The sequence below is a fragment of the Capricornis sumatraensis genome, chromosome 19 (genome assembly GCF_032405125.1).
Source record: "Capricornis sumatraensis isolate serow.1 chromosome 19, serow.2, whole genome shotgun sequence".
Classification (NCBI taxonomy): domain Eukaryota; kingdom Metazoa; phylum Chordata; class Mammalia; order Artiodactyla; family Bovidae; genus Capricornis; species Capricornis sumatraensis.
Window position 1 is genome coordinate 72,633,875 of NC_091087.1, and position 17,649 is coordinate 72,651,523.

At 35.6% G+C, this 17,649-nt stretch overlaps 1 long non-coding RNA gene and 7 other non-coding genes across 8 annotated transcripts; all 8 read left to right on the top strand.

Annotated features, from left to right (window-relative positions):
* The first annotated feature begins 1,925 nt into the window (after positions 1 to 1,925).
* Positions 1,926 to 2,000, top strand: LOC138095606 (small nucleolar RNA SNORD113/SNORD114 family). Its single transcript, XR_011146359.1, has one exon. It is a non-coding gene; the product is annotated as a small nucleolar RNA SNORD113/SNORD114 family (small nucleolar RNA).
* A 2,039-nt stretch (positions 2,001 to 4,039) lies between these two features.
* On the top strand, positions 4,040 to 4,117 carry LOC138095607 (small nucleolar RNA SNORD113/SNORD114 family). Its single transcript, XR_011146360.1, has one exon. It is a non-coding gene; the product is annotated as a small nucleolar RNA SNORD113/SNORD114 family (small nucleolar RNA).
* Positions 4,118 to 5,762: 1,645 nt separating this feature from the next.
* Positions 5,763 to 5,837, top strand: LOC138095610 (small nucleolar RNA SNORD113/SNORD114 family). Its single transcript, XR_011146362.1, has one exon. It is a non-coding gene; the product is annotated as a small nucleolar RNA SNORD113/SNORD114 family (small nucleolar RNA).
* A 2,375-nt stretch (positions 5,838 to 8,212) lies between these two features.
* On the top strand, positions 8,213 to 8,287 carry LOC138095601 (small nucleolar RNA SNORD113/SNORD114 family). Its single transcript, XR_011146355.1, has one exon. It is a non-coding gene; the product is annotated as a small nucleolar RNA SNORD113/SNORD114 family (small nucleolar RNA).
* Positions 8,288 to 11,099: 2,812 nt separating this feature from the next.
* LOC138095597 (small nucleolar RNA SNORD113/SNORD114 family) lies at positions 11,100 to 11,173 on the top strand. The gene has a single exon (XR_011146351.1). It is a non-coding gene; the product is annotated as a small nucleolar RNA SNORD113/SNORD114 family (small nucleolar RNA).
* A 1,246-nt stretch (positions 11,174 to 12,419) lies between these two features.
* LOC138095057 (uncharacterized) lies at positions 12,420 to 17,535 on the top strand. Its single transcript, XR_011146297.1, has 4 exons — positions 12,420 to 12,890; positions 14,732 to 14,773; positions 15,640 to 15,689; positions 17,407 to 17,535. It is a non-coding gene; the product is annotated as an uncharacterized lncRNA (long non-coding RNA).
* LOC138095595 (small nucleolar RNA SNORD113/SNORD114 family) lies at positions 13,226 to 13,298 on the top strand. Its single transcript, XR_011146349.1, has one exon. It is a non-coding gene; the product is annotated as a small nucleolar RNA SNORD113/SNORD114 family (small nucleolar RNA).
* LOC138095611 (small nucleolar RNA SNORD113/SNORD114 family) lies at positions 16,897 to 16,969 on the top strand. The gene has a single exon (XR_011146363.1). It is a non-coding gene; the product is annotated as a small nucleolar RNA SNORD113/SNORD114 family (small nucleolar RNA).
* Positions 17,536 to 17,649: the final 114 nt, after the last annotated feature.

Genomic DNA, 17,649 nt, shown 5'->3' on the forward strand with positions numbered 1-17,649 from the left:
ATAAATAAATGAACATATAAATTGAATTAAGCAGAGTCACCACTGAGAATGTGAAATAAGAATATTTTATGAGATTGTGGGTATTTTCTTTTTCTTTTTTTTTTAATTTAAATTGACATATAGTTAATATATGGGCTTCCTTGGTAGCTTAGCTGGTAAAGAATCCACATGTAATGCAGGAGACCCCGCTTCGGTTCCTGGGTTGGGAAGCTCCGCTGGAGATGGGATAGACTACCCACTCCAATATTCTTGGGCTTCCCTGGTGGCTCAGCTGGTAAAGAATCTGCCCACAATGCAGGAGACCTGGGTTTGATCCCTGGGTTGGGAATATCCCCTGGAGAAGCGAAAGGCTACTCACTCCAGTATTCTGACCTGGAGAATCCAATGGGCTGTATATTGCTTCCATATCTTGGCAATTGTAAATGATACTGCCGTTAATATTGATGTACATGCATCTTCTTGAATTAGTGTTTTTTTTCCTTCTAATATAAACCCAGGAGTGGAATTGTTGGATCATATGATCATTATATTTTTGTTTTTTTGAGAAACCTCCACACTCTTTTCCACATTTTACATTCCTGCCAATAGTATATGAAGGTTCCCTTTTCTCCACATCCTTGACGATACTTGTTATCTGTGTTCTTTTTGATAGTGATCGTCTGACAAGTGTGAGGTGATATCTCATGTAGTTTTGGTTTGCATTTGTGAGGCTGAGCAGTTTTTCTTGTGCCTGTTGGGTACCTGACTTTTCTCTTTGGAAAAAATTTAAGTTTTTCTGCCCATTACAATTTTTTTAAAATATTGAGCTATATGAGCTGTTTGTATGTGTTGGATATATACCCCTTATTGGATGTATTTAAATGTACCCAAATAAAGATTTAAATGTACCCAGTTCTGCAAAAGTAGCACCATTAAAATTATCTTTTTTCTGTTAAACTGTTAAAATATAAAGATAGTTTTGATAAGTGTCTTTCTTATTCTTATGTGGTGGTTTTAACAGTGGTTATAACATTATCTGAAAGTCAAATATTGGATTAATTAGAAAGGCTTGAAGTTTGTACCTACCTAGTTACACATAACTAAATTACTTTTAAATTCTAGTTTAATTCTCCCATTTCCTCCGCAGAATGAACATAGGACAGCACACATTCATTTTCTAAGAAGCAAAATCTAGGCAGTTAGCTTTGTGGGTTAAGAACATAGACAGAAATAAGGAAGGAAGACTTGAACTTCCTATCCTTGGATAGGATGATTTGTTCACAAACATTTCGTGGTTATTTCAAAAGCATCAACGTGTGTATACAGGAAATAGAAATCTCAAATATGGACCAGTGATGGGAATATGGTATGAATCAAAAATTATGTTTAGTCTAATTCAGCACAACTGAGGCAATTGAAAAAAGAGAGTAGTCATTTCATTCATTTTAAGAACTATTTTATATTACATTTGGGGGCTTCCCAGGTGGCTCAGTGGTGAGTCCACCTGCCAATTCAGGAGCTGCATGAGAGGTGGGTTGATCCCTGGGTCTGGAATATCCCCTGGAGGACGAAGTGGCAGCCTGCTCAGTGACTGAGCATGCGGGCGTGCAGCAGTACATTGTATGTTCCTGCACAAACCACGCTGGTAGCACTGGCTAATAACGTGTGGCCCTCCACAAGCCCATGGAAGACCCTGTGTTTGAGAAGTGATTAAAGATGCTGACTTCACCACCCCTTTCACTGAACCCTCTTTAGAACATGGGCAATTAAATAGAAGAAGCACCCAAAATGATCAATGTTGAATATGAATTTTGTATGAATTATGTTCACTGATCACGCATGTTCTCCAAGGTCCATTATAAAAGGAGATTTTGTTCCTGGACTTTTATAATTGTGTTGTTATTCATGGATCAATTAAGAAGTAAATACAGAAAGAAAAACGTGTCTGGATCGATGATGAGTTCCATGGGGTATCTGAAACAGGAGTTTTGATTAAACCCGTAAGTGATTCTGAGGTCCATCATAAAGACACGTGGCTAAATTATTCCCTCTGTGGGACAAGAGTGCTTGGTACCTTGCGTTTGTACTTTTGTGGTTCTTGGGGATGGATTGTATTTTTATTATAATATTGACCCATAGATTAAAAAATATGTCAATAAATTAAAAAAAAATATCATGTACCTATTATTAAGGAATATAATAAAACATGGATTATTATTAAAATCTAACTGAGACTGTTTACTGCACATTAACAGTAAAAGACCTTACTGTTCTGGAAAGAAGTGTATATATATATGGTCATCTGTATATAACAGTTTTTGTTCCGTGTTGGTGCTACATTTCTGGGTGGTTGTGGCATTAAGGAAATGAAAATGCATTAACTTGTATAAATTCTTGTTCAAGTAACCACATTTAATTAAGAGACAGAGACCGGTGGTGAGAATGTTTTGTAAGACAACACTTCTAATTAACCCAATCCGTTTTTTCATTGATTTTTATTAAAAGAATAAAACTGAAACAAGTCTTTTCTCCTCAATGGCAATGGCTATATAGATAGACAAAAATTTTGTTCAGTGGTCTTGTCTAGTGGATAAGATCACAGATATTGATATATCTGTATAAGAAGAAGAGGTTATAATTTTATATCTTGATCTTCTTTTAAAAAGTCAGCAAACTACATACCAATCTGAACCCATGTTTTGGTATCAGGATACTGATCCGTCTTGTTTTCTGAGTTAGATATTCTAGGGAAAATTCTAAGCTCGTCTACTTTTTGAAAGACATGCTTGAGCCTTTCTGTGGCCCAGTGACTTGATTCCGGGTTGGTGTCTAACCATTTTGAGCTCTGTTTAGAAAAATAAAGGTATGATAGTATTATTCCCTGAATAACACAATAAATCAGTAAGTGAATGAATCCCTAAATCCACATAGTGGTGAATAGGTGAGATTGTCTGATGAACAAAATACGTCCAATTCCATAGAAGTTAAGTCCAATAAGGTGATCCTGGGCTCTTCCCGTGTAAGTAGCAGGTAAAGTAAGATGTCTCTGATGGTAGTTTGTTGAGCAGTGAATTCAGTGGTTATCATATTATTTGATAGCCAAACTTACGTAAATGAAAGAGTACCCTTCTTAGGAAAATGATGAGAATATGATATAAAGTGAGTTTATGATTAATCTAGTCCTCCCTACAAATATCAATTTTAAAAAAGCTAACTCTATTTTTAGAGTTGTTAATAATAGACTTTTTTTTCCCCCTTTATAAAATGAATACCACACAGCTGACTTAATCAGCTTTAATGGTGAAGACCCCGGCTATTACTTCTGGGACTAAGGAGCTTAAAGACTGAAATAAGGAAATATCAGTGTTGGTGTTCTAAGCTCCGATGGGGATTATTAATGGGATCCCACTGAATTATTTCAATAAAATAAATAGTCAAATAGCACATGAAATTAAGGAATGCCAATTATGAGCCCATGATTGGAATGTGTCATAAATTAACATTTATGATTAATTCAACTCAGCCCCACTAGGGATCATTCATTACTAAAGAGATGCAAGGAATTTCACATATTTTCAGAGCAGTATTATATTAACTTCCTACTTAATATTCTGGCCACATTTGCTAAATCCATTTCTTAATTGATTAAGATTCAGTTGTTAACTGTTTGAGGCTGGAGTACTTTGGAGGACGGCAGATGTCTTTTTTGTTGGTTGTGGGCTAAGATCATAGGGCTGTTCCTATTGATCACCAGTTTTAATATCATGACAAATCAAGTGGAAAAGGAGCAGGTGGGCACTGATCTCAAGGAAGCGACCGATAGGAAGGAAGTGTGCAGATTAACCCCTATGTGCAAAAACGGAGCCTTATTGTGAAAAGTGATTGAGTCTATTCATGCTACATTAACAGGGCCACGAACAGACCTTGGTTGTGTTCAAGCCTTTGTTCTTAGTTTTGTGTCACTGCAGATTATTGATTGTGTAATTATTGTTCGTGAATCTGTGAACGAATGAATTAGTTCAGGAAGGGATATGTGGATTAAGAAATAGAAAGTTATGCCTGGATCAGTGATGGCTATTGGTGGAAGTGAATGAATTAATAGCATTGAGTGTGCCTTCTGTGTAACTCCGAGGTCCATTCTGTACAGAGAATCAGTCAATATTCTTTGTAGAAATTAAGTAGTAGGAGAAGACGGGAAAAGACAATGTGGTTTTTCTTGGGCTTTTGTGGTTCGTGGATGTGGATTATATTATTGAAAGTGAATCAGCAGATGAATAAAGAAAGAATTGTACATCTGAAATAGGAAGAGACCTGCTCCTGGAACAGTTAGTAGAATGGAATAAAATAAGTGTTAATACTAATAAAATCTTGAAGTAAAATGGACAGGTTTAATTTGTAATCCTCTTTCACATGGAATGTATTAGTGTCTGTGGTCAGAAGATTTGAGTTTCGGTACAATGCTGTCTGTTGTTTTTTTTTTCTTTAAGGAAGGAAAAGATGTTTGCCTATAACTATAAAAATAGTTATAGTTATTTTTCTGGTGTTTACTGCTAGATTCAGTGGTATCCATCATATTTTTCAAGTAACCATAACTTAGAGGCTTCCCTGGTGTCTCAGATGGTAAAGAATCCACCTGCAATGCAGAATACCTAGGTTCAGTCCCTGGGTCAGGACGATCCCCTGGAGAAGGGCATGGCTACCCACTCCAGTATTCTTGCCTGGAGAATCCCACGGACAGAGGAGCCTGGCGGGCTACAGTGGATAGATTGCAAAGAGTCAGACAAGACCGAGTGGCCTTACTAACCATGTACTTAACAGATGGGTATTTGTAATCATTCAGTTCAGTCACTCAGCCATGTCTGTCACTTTGCGACCCCATGGACTGCAGCACACCAGGCTTCCCTGTCCATCACCTACAGATCTCAATCTGGGGCTTGGTGGTGGACTGAATAATGTTTATTATATTATTCATAACTAAAAATTCAATCCTGGATTAGTAAAAAATTGATTTTGAGCCAAAGTTTATTGTTATCTAGTTCTGCCTGACTAACAATCATTAAAAAAATAAAATCAAAATCTATTCTAAATCAGCTGTTTTCCTCCCCAGAGTGAACATAGGACAGCTGATTTAATCACTTAATAAAGAATTTTTATCGTGAGCAAGCAGCATAAAGCCTAATATAAGTAAGTCCCTTGGTTCACATTCTTTGTTTGAATAGTCTATTCATGAGGGTCAGCTGAAGAATTCCAAAGTAAGAATTATGTACTACATACACGAAATACATAAAACACTTCCAGTATGGACCAGTGATAGGGATGTGTCACGAACCCCAAATTGTGTTTAAGCTAAATCAGTACAACTGAGGTCACTTTAGAAGAAGATAGTAGTGATTTAATTTAGTATTATCTTCTCTTTTCTCCACGGTTGCTTTCACCATCTGCATGTGGGTACAGGGGCTGATAACTTTGCCAGCAGCCTAGAGATGATTGCTGATGGTAGTTTCATTATGTTTTCATGGAACCATCTTTGACATACGAATGAATTAAATCAGAGAGGGCCACATAGGAAAGAACACTGAATGTGGGTTTGATAGAAAGCAGGGATTTTTGAACCATCCACATGTGTAGCTTTCAGTTCCATTACAGAAGAAATGTTGTTTTATTAGCTCTACAGGGCGAGAGCCTAAAGTTTAAGAATCTGATTTTTGGAATTTTGTGATTGTGTTTCGTGTGTGTGTGTGTCTCAGAAAATTAATCAATACATGAAAAGAAATTTCCTAGCAGGGATCAGTGATGAATCTCATGGGGTTTCTCAAGCAAGAACTGTGATTAAGCCCATCTGCAACTCTGAGGTCCATAACAGAGCGGCATCTCATTATTCTCTTTGTGGGAAATGAACCTACCACACCTTCTTCTCAGGCTTTTTGGTTTAGGGTATGAATAGCTTTATTAAAATAAATTTAGCCTATGAATTAAAATATGGCAGTGATCAAGGAATAAGAGATATACGCGTCCAACTTTGTAAGGTATGTAATGAAACCGATAATTCTGAAAACAGTTTTTTAGATTCTTAATAGTCAAGGCTCTTGTCATTTTTGTAAGGAGCAGATGGTCATTTGCACACAAAACTGAATGTTTTTGTTTTGTGTGGAGGCATGTTGCCAGTCAATCATTTTACTAAGGAAAGAGAAATACATTTACATAAATAGTTTATTGAATAAACTGGGTAATTGGGAGGGAGAGCATGGAACAATGATGAGACTGTTTTATTCAACCACATTTGTGTTTAATTCAGTTTTTTATGCAATTTTATGTTGCATACAAACAAACATTAAAAGAACCAGTTTGCTATTCCTTTGGCTGATGACATGAGGACAAATGTAAATATTATCTAAGGTCCTTATCCAATGTGCGTGGGTCACAGATATTGAAGTATAATTATAAGTGATCAAATGTATACATCTGTATCTCAGTCACTTTTTCAAAAAGTCAGCCAATAGTACATCAGTGGAAGGCATGCAATTGGATGGAAAGATCCTAATTCATCATGTTTTACACAGCTGTTGTCCATGGGAAGATAAAACACTCTAGGCTTTTCCAGTGGTACACACAGACTTTGATAAATAATAGTGTTTCAGTTCTGTTTTGATGGTTATTTAAACTTTTTGGAATTCTTTTAGAAAAATAAAGAAATGGTCTTATTATTCCGTGAGTAATTAAATAAAGGAATTAGTGAGCAAATTAATAAATTTATTAAGTAAGGTCAAGTTTGGACCCTTGGTGAGATTGTGCCATGAGTTGCCTCTCCTATGGATCCAGTTCCACACAATTAAAGTTCAGTGAAAAAGATGGTCTCAGCCCATCATGGGTAATATATAGAGAGACATATTCTTAATAGTTAAAGTTATTTTTCTGGTGTTTACTGCTAGATTCAGTGGTATCCATCATATTTTATAAAATAAAAGATTGCACAAGGTAATATATATAAAGTAGAGCTCTTTCCAAATGTTGAAAATAAGATGCAAGTTCAGGATTATGGTTACCTAATTAGTGATCATTTAAAGTGGATAATTGTAGATTGATTCTTTTTAAAATTTGCTTTTAACTGCTCAGAGCAAGCATTTTGCCAGATTTGATTATTCACTCATGGCGAAGATCTTGACTTTTACCTCTTAGATAAAGAGAGAAGAGATCAATATAAGTAATAATATTCATGTTCTGTTGGGGGCTTGGTCATGGGTATCCACTGAGATATTAAGGAATAAATGGCTACATACATCAATGATTCTAACGTGGACATGCATTGGTAAATGATTAAAATATGTTAGGAATTTGAGTTACGATTAATCCATTTCAGCGTGACTGAATTTATTAGGAAAAAAGGATGAAAAACATTTCACTCATTTTCTGAAAAGTTTCAGTTCACTTCAGTCCTTCAGTTGTGTTCGACTCTTTGCGATCCCATGGACTGCATAAGGCCGGGTTTCCCTGTCCATCACCATCTCCCCAGCTTGCTCAAACTCATGTCCATTGAGTCGGTGATGCCATCCAACCATCTCATCCTCTGTTATCCCCTTTTTCTCCTGCCCTCAATCTTTCCCAGCATCAGGGTCTTCTCCAATGAGTCAGCTTTTCACATCAGGCGGCCAAGGTATTGGAGTTTCAGCTTCAGCGTCAGTCCTTCCAATGAATATTCTGGACTAATTTCCTTTAGAATTGACTGGTTTGATCTCCTTGCTGTCCAAGGGACTTTGAAGAGTCTTAGTGTTCCACTTAATCTCTCTAACTCAAATTTAAATTTAAATTTTTTTTCAATTTTAATTTTCATACGACAAGGGATATAAACGCTATTGATATTGTTATAGACTATGAACCCATCAAGGAGGGGAATATACGAAAATGAAAAATTTTGCCTTTTTCTTAATCATGGTAGAAAATGAAAGTTCATTGTCCTATCTTTAAAATATGGATGCAAGAAGTCTAAGCATGGACCAATGGCTAACATGGAACTGATACGATACAAGGAAATGGATTAATTCATATTTTCAATGCTGGGCTGCATTGCACAAAAAGCTATTTCTCTAGCTCTGTGGGAAGTGAACTTTCACAAACATATTCATATCTTCAAGCGTCTTGGTTTTATTTTCCTAATTCATGAACATTCTATTATTATCAGTGAATCAATGAATATGTCAAGAACAACATATCAAACAAAGGCACAGAATACCAAGTTGGGATCGATGATGAGTATGCGTGGGGCATCTGAATACCATTTTGATTAAACCCAGTTTGTAACTCTGAGGTCCATTGTGTCTTTGGGAAATGTGCTTATAAAGGAAGTCAGAAATATTCAAGGATGGTGTTCTTGACCTTTTGTTGTTCATGAATATGGATGGTATTATTATAAGTAAATCGATGCATGAATAAATGAAATAGAAATAAAGAGGAGAGCTACCCCTTATCCAGCTGTGAAAGGAGCTTATGAACCAAAAATTATTGTTAATACATTTCTGAAAAGTGGAGTTCAGTAAGCTAGACTAAGGGTGCTCCTCCTTTGAGAAAGTGTAGATAGACATATGTGAATATCAGTGTTCTTGGTGGTGAGCTTCTGGCCATATGTCTTATTTTTAAAATGTTCATATAATTTATTATAATAATAATTAATATAATAGATATGATCAATAGTAATATAACAAATCATGATAAACTGTAAAATATTTTGATAAATAGGAGTTTAATATAATCAACAGTGAAAAATAAGATACAAGTGATTAGATAGTTATTGAAACGTGGAAAATGTTTCAGCATGAGAGTTGTGAATCCTCTTGTGTTCACTGATTTATTTTTAATCAAGTAGATGCATGTTGAAGATTTTTGTGGTAAGCAGATGGATAGATTTAGTGTCTCTCAGTATGTTTGTTAAGTGTCTTTAGGTTTCACCAATATTGGTGCCATTATTACAAGTGAGTCAAAGCATAATTTCATATCTGTATTATTTAAAAGAGTAAAAACTGAGGGCCAGTGAGGAACACATGTAATATGTGAAGGAGCTCAGCTAATCTTGTTTTACTCCCTGGAAGCCCACTTAAAAAAAAAAGATCCAAGCCCCTCCTTCTTCAGGGAAGGATAATATACACCCTACTCTCTAAACATATCTTGCTATTAACTTGTAAATTCAAATAGTCAAAAATAAAAATTTAGTTTCTTAGTAACACTATGTGGCCAGTGCCTGCCATTTTTTAAAACTGGAGTATAGTTCATTTATGAGGGCTTCCCTGAAAGCTCAATTGATAAAGAATCTGCCTGCAATGCAGGAGACCCCGGTTTGACTCCTGGGTTGGGAAGATCCAGTGGAAAAGGGATAGGCTACCCACTCGAGTATTCTCGGGCCTCCCTTCTAGTTCAGCTGGTAAAGAATCCGCCTGCAATGCAGGAAACCTGGGTTTGATCCCTAGGTTGGGAAGATCCCCTGGAGAGGGAAAGGCTACCCCTGCCAGTATTCTGGCCTGGAGAATTTCATGGACTGTATAGTCCTTGGGGTCTCAAAGACTCAGACACGACTGAGCGACTTTCATTAAAACTTTCAGTTGGTTTACAATGCTGTGTTAGTTTCAAGTGTATAGCAAAGTAAATTAATTTTGTGTGTATATATTTCAGTTTTTAAGATTCTTTGCCTATACAGGTTATTAAGAAACACTGAGTAGAATTCCCTATGCTATATAGTATGTGTTTGTCAGTTATCTCTTTAATATATTGTAGAATGCATAATGGGCAGTGCTAATAGAGAATATTTCCATTGTTGGAGAAAATGTCATCAGTGAGGAAACTTGAATGTAGTAACATTTAGTGTTGAGTAGCAGATGACTATCTGTACGCATTTTACTGTTTAAAAAAGGTCTGGGAAGTTAATTTGTCTTTAGAGCTATTTGGTGTTGTTCAGTTGCTGAGTTGTGTCCAACTCTTTGTGACTCTGTGATCTATAGCCCACTAGGCTCCTCTGTCCATGGGATTTTCCATCCATTTATTAGAGCTATTTAATAATTAATTAATTAATTAATAATTAATGAGTTAAAGTGTATGATATAGTCAAATTGTTTTTTAGAAGAATTTAAATTCATCAAAATCTTCCCCATTAAAAAGTTATCTGGCCTTTCTGTTTTTGTAGGGATATATAGACAAATTTTAATAATATAAGTCATATGTTGGGTGATAGATTAAAAGGTCTTCATAAAAACATTTTGAAAGTCTTCACCAGTTTATGTCACACTAAAAAGTAAGTCAGTAGATGCAAAGGATTCCTCTGTTGGATTGACTGAGGAAAATGTGGCAGAAACCAAGATTTCTGATTAATCTAGTAATGTAGAACTAACTCCTGTTTTAAAAATCCAAGTTTACACTTTTTGTTCTTTAAAAAAGTCTGTTTTTTTCTGTCTGATTGAACACTCCACATTGAATTGAGTTATTGTCCAATGATGAGGATGTTGGCTATTACTTCTGTGGGTAAGGAGCAATGTAAGTAACAAAAGTTTCTTTTCTTGGTTTGTATGGTTTATTCATGTGTGGTCACTGAAGTAGTTCAATAGAATAAAAGGCTGTATGCATGAAACCAAATCTAAGAACACCAAGTATGACCAGTAGGGAGAAGGTGTTATGGGCCAAGGAGCAGAATTAACACGTTTCAGTACCTCTGAGATTCATCTTAAAAAGAGATGGAATGCATTCAATTAACATTTTCAAAGCTGTTATCTATTCCATACTATTTCAGCACCACAGTTGGTTTAATATTTCAATATTGTTAGAGACCCAGCCTATTAATTGTTTAGAGGAAACTCCTAGAAGGGGCAACTTATTGTGTGTGTTCCAGATTGTGTGTGGTTTTCAGATGGTCATTACATCATGTTTAAAATCGATTGAATTAAATGTGTATGGCCCAGTTATGGCCCATTTTTTGTGATGGTCCTGGTATGATGCAAGGTTACACTTATATCTAGTCTGCAAACTCTGTCAGAAATCAGCCTAGAGGCAATGATCAGAGTTACATCAAGGATCCCGTTCTGGGAGTTTGTGACTCATGGGATAATGGAAGTCTAAATTAACAAAGAAAAAGAGAGTGCTAAGCCTGGACCAGTGATGAGATTGGAGGGTGTCTGAATCAAACATTTTGATTAAAGTGATATCTAACTCTGAGGTCCATCATTTACAAGTGGCCTTCTTTTTTTTTTTTTCCTTTATGGAAATAAGTATACAGCAGAAGTTCAGAATATTCAGATATCTGGATCACAGACATCTTCTGGAGATAGATTGGTTTTTACAAGTAAATGAATATATGAGTAAATGAAGAAATATAAAGATGGGTAAATATAAAGAAAGCTGAGCATGGACCAGTCATGTGAGTATGTAACAAACATGGATTACTATTACACGTTACTATTATACATTACTATAGCACTGAACGGAGAAGGGCATGGCAACCCATTCCAGTATTCTTGCCTGGAGAATCCCAGGGACAGAGGAGCCTGGTGGGCTGCCGTCCATGGGTCACACAGAGTCAGACACGACTGAGTGACTGAGCACAGCACAGCACACAGCCCTGAATTTTAGTGAAATATATTCATGAAATATGAGTCTTTTTCCCAAAGGAGTATGTAGGCAGACGTGCATCAGATTCAGTAGCATTGCTTGATGTGGGTGGGGTGCTAGTTGGTTGCTTTATTTAGAGAAGGGAAAATTACATAAATAAATGCTGATTGAGTAATTATCTAATTGAGAAAAGGATGAACATAGCTCATCTTCAGAATGTGCCTTATGAAAATGGTTATTGTTAATCCAAGTCTTCACTGAGTTTTATAGGACTTCCCTGGTGTCTCAGACGGTAAAGCTTCTGTCTACAATGCGGGAGACCGGGCTTCAAGCCCTGGGTTGGGAAGATCCCCTGGAGAAGGAAATGGCAATCCACTCCAGCACTATTGCCTGGAAAATCCCATGGACAGAGGAGCCTGGTAGGCTACAGTCTATGGGGTCACAAAGAGTCGGACACGACTGAGCGACATCATTCATTCATTCATTAAAAACAACAAAACTACGTAGTTTTTAAATCTCTATGGGTATTGAAATAGACATATGGAGATAATAAATATTATTCAAGTTTCTTACCTAATGTTAGTTCCTAGATATTGATGTGTTCTTACATATAAATAGATGAAGTTCTAATCACAGGCAATAGTTTAAAAGGAGGCAAACATGGCTCAGTAAGAAAGAAGAATACCAACTCATCTTTATGTAAACCACTAATTCTCTCTTCCTAGTTTAGTATGAACATGTAGACGGGCACATGAAAATCAGTTCTATTTTGAGTTGTTTCCATTCTGGATTTCTGTCATTTTCTTTGTGTGTTTGCATATTTGAACATATGATCACATATTCCACGAATAATTCCATGCCTGAATAAATACAACAGTGAACAGTTGAATTAATGTGTGAGTAAGGTCAAGCATAGACTTTGGTGAGAATATGCCATGAATGATAAATTCTAAATTCACCCATTTCTCTGCAAATTGAGTCCATTAAAAGGATTATCTAGGCTTTTACTTGTGTGGGTAGGGGTCTATAGACAGGTATGAGCAGTAGTAGCAATTTTTCTTTTCGAGCGATGAACTCGACTGTGCTCATTGGAGTATCTGAAAGTATTCGTTAAACCAAGTAGTAAGAATGAGTGCTCCTCATGGGTCAAAGATGAAAATGAGACTTGAGTCGACTTCATGATTAACCTAGTGTCACACAGCTAATATCCTTTCAGTCTGTCTACATCTGGACTGTTCCGTCTTTTGAACATTGGCATTTGACCCCACAGAATGAAGACTGGCTGCTTCAATCAGTCTTCTCTGAGGAAGATCTTGGCAGTTCCTTTGTGGGTAAGGATCCTAATGACTCAAATATAATAGTAATAGTCAAAAGATCTTGTCATAAGATTTTGGAGTGAGTTTTTCATTAGACTTAATAGAATTATTTAGATTAGGAAAGTGCACGAGAGCTGGAGTAAGGTGCATATGACGCAGGGGTGTTCACTGACCCATACATTCCTCAATGAGAGCCACTAGAAAAGAGGTTGCATACAGATCTCGGTCATTTCTAAGGATCTTGTTCTTGGCATTTTTTTCTATTCACGGACATTGATGTTATTTCTGTTGGTGGATCAGTGAATGGATCAATGAATAAAGGTATAAATGAAGTAAAAGATGATTTAGCCTGGATCAATGATGAGTACCCTGGGGTGTCTGAAGTCAAGGACTTTGATTAAACCCTGTAACTCTGAGGTCCATTGTAAAAAGATTCATTTCTCTTGAAATGAGCTTGCTCAAGGATTTAAAAATATTCAAGAGTTTGTTCTTGTGTTTGGGCTTCTTAGTATTGTATTTTCAGTAAATCAATGCATGAATAAATCAAGAAAGTATAAATGAATAAGGACAAAATGGTTTATTCCTGGTTCAAATATGACAGAGAATAATATATGTAATATAAAAATCATTATTAATACATTTCTTAAGCACTGGGTTCCAGTAAAATAAATTGACTAAAGCTTACCACTTTGGGTAAAGAACATTTCCATAAGTGGATGTAAGAGCTCATGCTATATTTCTGGGCTGGTTTGTTGGTTTTTTTTTTATTAAGAGAAGGGCAAAGCTTTTACTTAATTATTGATTAACTACCTACCTAATAGAGAGAAGGCTTTATACAGGGATCTATGTTAAGAATATGTCACATGACCAGTTATGATTAATCGAATGATCTTTGCTACTTTTTAATTAAAAAAAAATCTAATCTTTTTCCTGTGCCTGATGAGCATATGTACAGGCATTAATACTGTCCTGATTCTTTTGTGTCACAAATATTAATGTTACTATTATAAATGTATCAAGTAATAAGTTAATATTTTAATCAGTTACTTGAACCATTTGTTATGAAACAAGGAGAGTGATTAATCCACTTCTAACAATTGCTATCTAGATAAAGGAACTGGAGCTAGGCTCTTAAGTTTTGGAATGGTCATTATATTTAGAGAGTATTTCTCTTCCTTGTTGTTGGTGTAGTTTCTTTAAGAAATGTAAGATAAAATGGCTCGATGTGTAGTTATATACATACATACATTTATGAAGGTGAAAGAGGCATGGACAATCTCTGAGAATGTGCTTGAATCTAAGACTGAGATTACCTGAATTCTTTCCACACAAGTTTCATTTGGAAAGGTGTTATAGCTCATGGGCTTCCCCCGTTGGTTAGACTGTAAAGAATCTGCCTGCAATGCAGGAGACCTGGGTTCAATCCCTGCATTGGGAAGATCACCTGGAAAAGGAAATGGCAACCCACTCCAGTATTCTTGTCTGGAGAATTCCATGGACAGAGGAGCCTGGTGGGCTACAGTCCATGGGGCTGTGACACGACTTAGCAACTGAACAGCTATAGCTCTCACCTGACCGGATAGAGGGCATGCACACAGCCACGTAATAGTCACAGTGCTTATTCTTCTGTCTGATGTTAGTTTCAGAGGTGCTCATTATATTCATTAAATTTAATACTTGGTTCAATCAATCATTATGTCATTCAGAGTTTTAATAAACAATAAGTACTAGCGTTTATTCCTCATCACTTGTTTAGTTGACTTGAATTTAACTAAAAAAACCTGAATCTAGGTTTCCTTATTTTTCTACCTGCCTGTCTTATCTGTCTATTTTAATATTTGCTTTGTACTCTACAGAATGGATGCTCAATGATTCAATTAAGGACTGTAGAAACTTATGTAAGTAACAGTCAAAGTAATTGCTTCTGGTTTGGTGGTTTGTCATGGGTGTTAACTCTATTATTGGAAGGGATAAATGGCTACAAGTACAAATTAAATGAATGGAGGTCTTATGTAGGCCAATTCAGTACATCTGTGGTCAATTAAGAAGAAAAAAGGAAGACCATTTTATTTATTTTCACAGTTAATTACTCAATTAATTAATGTACAATGTATTATCAATTTTAATTTGAATCACAGTTGATTTAAGCCTCCCTCTATAAAGACATAGTTTTGTCACATAAGGCTATCTGTGCTTGAAAATCAAAGGAACTGTTAAATGACTCACTCAAGGACAGGGGTCTGAAATAGTTTAGATAAAATCAAACCCTGATTCTTTTCATAGCACATATTGTGATCTCTAATCAAACACAAAGTTTCCCCACACTTAGTCAATTTCAAGATCCCTAAAAGAAAAACATAAGTACTGTATTTATTGAAAAAAATTTGTGTATAAATGGACCCAGAGAATTTAAACTTGTGTTGTTCAAGGGTCAACTGTATACAAATAAATAAAGAGTTTGAAGCATTGTCCAACTCTAGTAATGTCCCAGGAAGTAAGAGAATCTGTAAATAAATGTTAAAAAGACTGGTTCAGTTCAGAAAGTCATGTCTTTGGCTAATGATGCTATAGAAAGTACACGTAATAATTACTCTTCCTTTTCTGGCTCAGTGTTAAGCTTGATGTTCACTTTCTTCAGGGAAACGTCAGTAAATATTAACCCTAATAAATAAATACCTAAACTACTGGTGTAATGAAAGATGAAATGCATGGATTAATGAACATGATATCTTAGTTCTTTTCATTTTGTCTGCTTTGTACTCAGGGTGGGTGTGCCAAGCTAATTTAAAGATCTTTCCAGGTCAGGAGCTCTAGGTAAGAGTCAAAGTTATAGTCTTATTTCTTGTGGTGATTTGTTTAGGATGTTAACTATAATATTAAAAAATAACAATATAATTTTAAAAGGCCAACCATGGCCCCCTAATATATTTGGAATCGACATGAACCATTATATTGATTTATCAATATTTGCAACCGTATACATAATCAGCAAAATGTAAATTCAGAAAAAAAACAAATGAGTCTATGGAAAGATGTTGGAGATACTTGAAGGTTTTGTTTTCCTTCATAGATATGTATTTTATAACAACTGCTTTATTATAAATGTAAGGCTAGAAGGCCTGCCTGGGTGGTGTAGTCAAACAGAATCTGCCTACCAGTGCAGGAGACACAAGAGATGTGAGTTTGATCCCTGGTTCAGGAAGATCCCCTGCAGTAGCGAATGGCAACCCACTCAGGAAATGGCAACCCGCTCCAGTATTCTTGCCTGGAAAATTCCATGGACAGAGAAGCCTGGTGGGCTAAAGTTCATGGGGTTGCAAAGAATCGGACACAACTGAGCGACTGAGCGTGTAAGGCTAGAGATAATATTAATAAATAAACAGTAAGTTAGTTAAAAAATAAATGCTTCAAGCACGTTTCCTCCAGCTAGATGTTATAGATAATATAAATAATGGCCAGTATTTATTCTGCATTAGTAGAATGTTCAGTGTGGTTTATTTTCTTAGCAAAGAGTTATATATTAACCCTGGTAATATATAGCATAATCACTGAATAATGAAATGTAGATCCAAAGATTAATAGAGAAAGCATCTCAATCATGTTTTGGAATGGACACATTCCGACTGATTTAAGCATACGCCTTGGTCAGCAGTCTCTAAATTTGCCTGTACTTGGAAACCAATATAAGAGTGTTCAGATTTTACTTTGGGTCGTTTGTTTAGTTTATTCTTTGAAATATTGAAAAATATATTCAGGATAAAAAAATACTCACCATGGTCCAGTGATTAAATTGGAAATGTATGAAACACTGGGTTGATTAATCTATCTTTAGAATAATGAGGGTGATTAATGAAAGAAGTATACTCAATTAAGCAGTGATTGTAAAGAAAAATGAGGAAGCTACTGAAGGCTCTTATCCCTGAGCTTTTGTGACTCAGATATTTATTTAATTATGATTAGTAAATTAATGAACTAATCACTAAACAGAAGTAGATGGGAGGAAGAAAAAGAGGTCCAAACCTGGATCAATGATGATGTCTGATGGCGTGTGAATTATATATGGTAAATACCATGGTAAATACTTTGTGTTCAACACAAAACAAAATATGTCTCCTCTGTTGCAAATTATTCTATGGATCAGTGATAGGAGTAAACAACAATATTATTATTCTAATTTTAGATTCATGAATTTCTATATTATTAATATAAATTGATCAATGATAGAACCAGTAAACAAAATATAACTAAAAACAAGAATGAAGCCTTATCGACCATAGTGTATTTCATGGGGCCAGAAATAATATTAATCTAAATTAGAGAAACTGATGCACATAAAGAAATATATGGACCAAAGGAATTAGCTCTTTGTCTAAGGATCGTATCATTATATTTCTATTTATGTTCACAAATATGTAAACCATGGAAAATGTAAATACCTTTGTGACTGAGTAAATGAAATGAAGAAAATAAGAACCAATATACAGATAGTCTCAGTTTTCTTCTATCACCTCCTCTGCTTTTTACTCCTCAGAATGGATGCCTATTAGCAGATTTCGGCATCTCCCACGGTCATACGCTCTGTAGACCAAGGTGAGTAATGCAGTAAGCAAATTTGTGTCTTTGAAAGCATTTTTCTCTCTCTGTATTCACTGTATTATGAAAAGTTTGAAATATAATTAGCATTAGTAATAATGAGGTAACTAATGAACTTATACAGATGAGAATAAAGTTGATTAGGAATATATTCCATGAGCCAAAATATTCTTCAGGCACA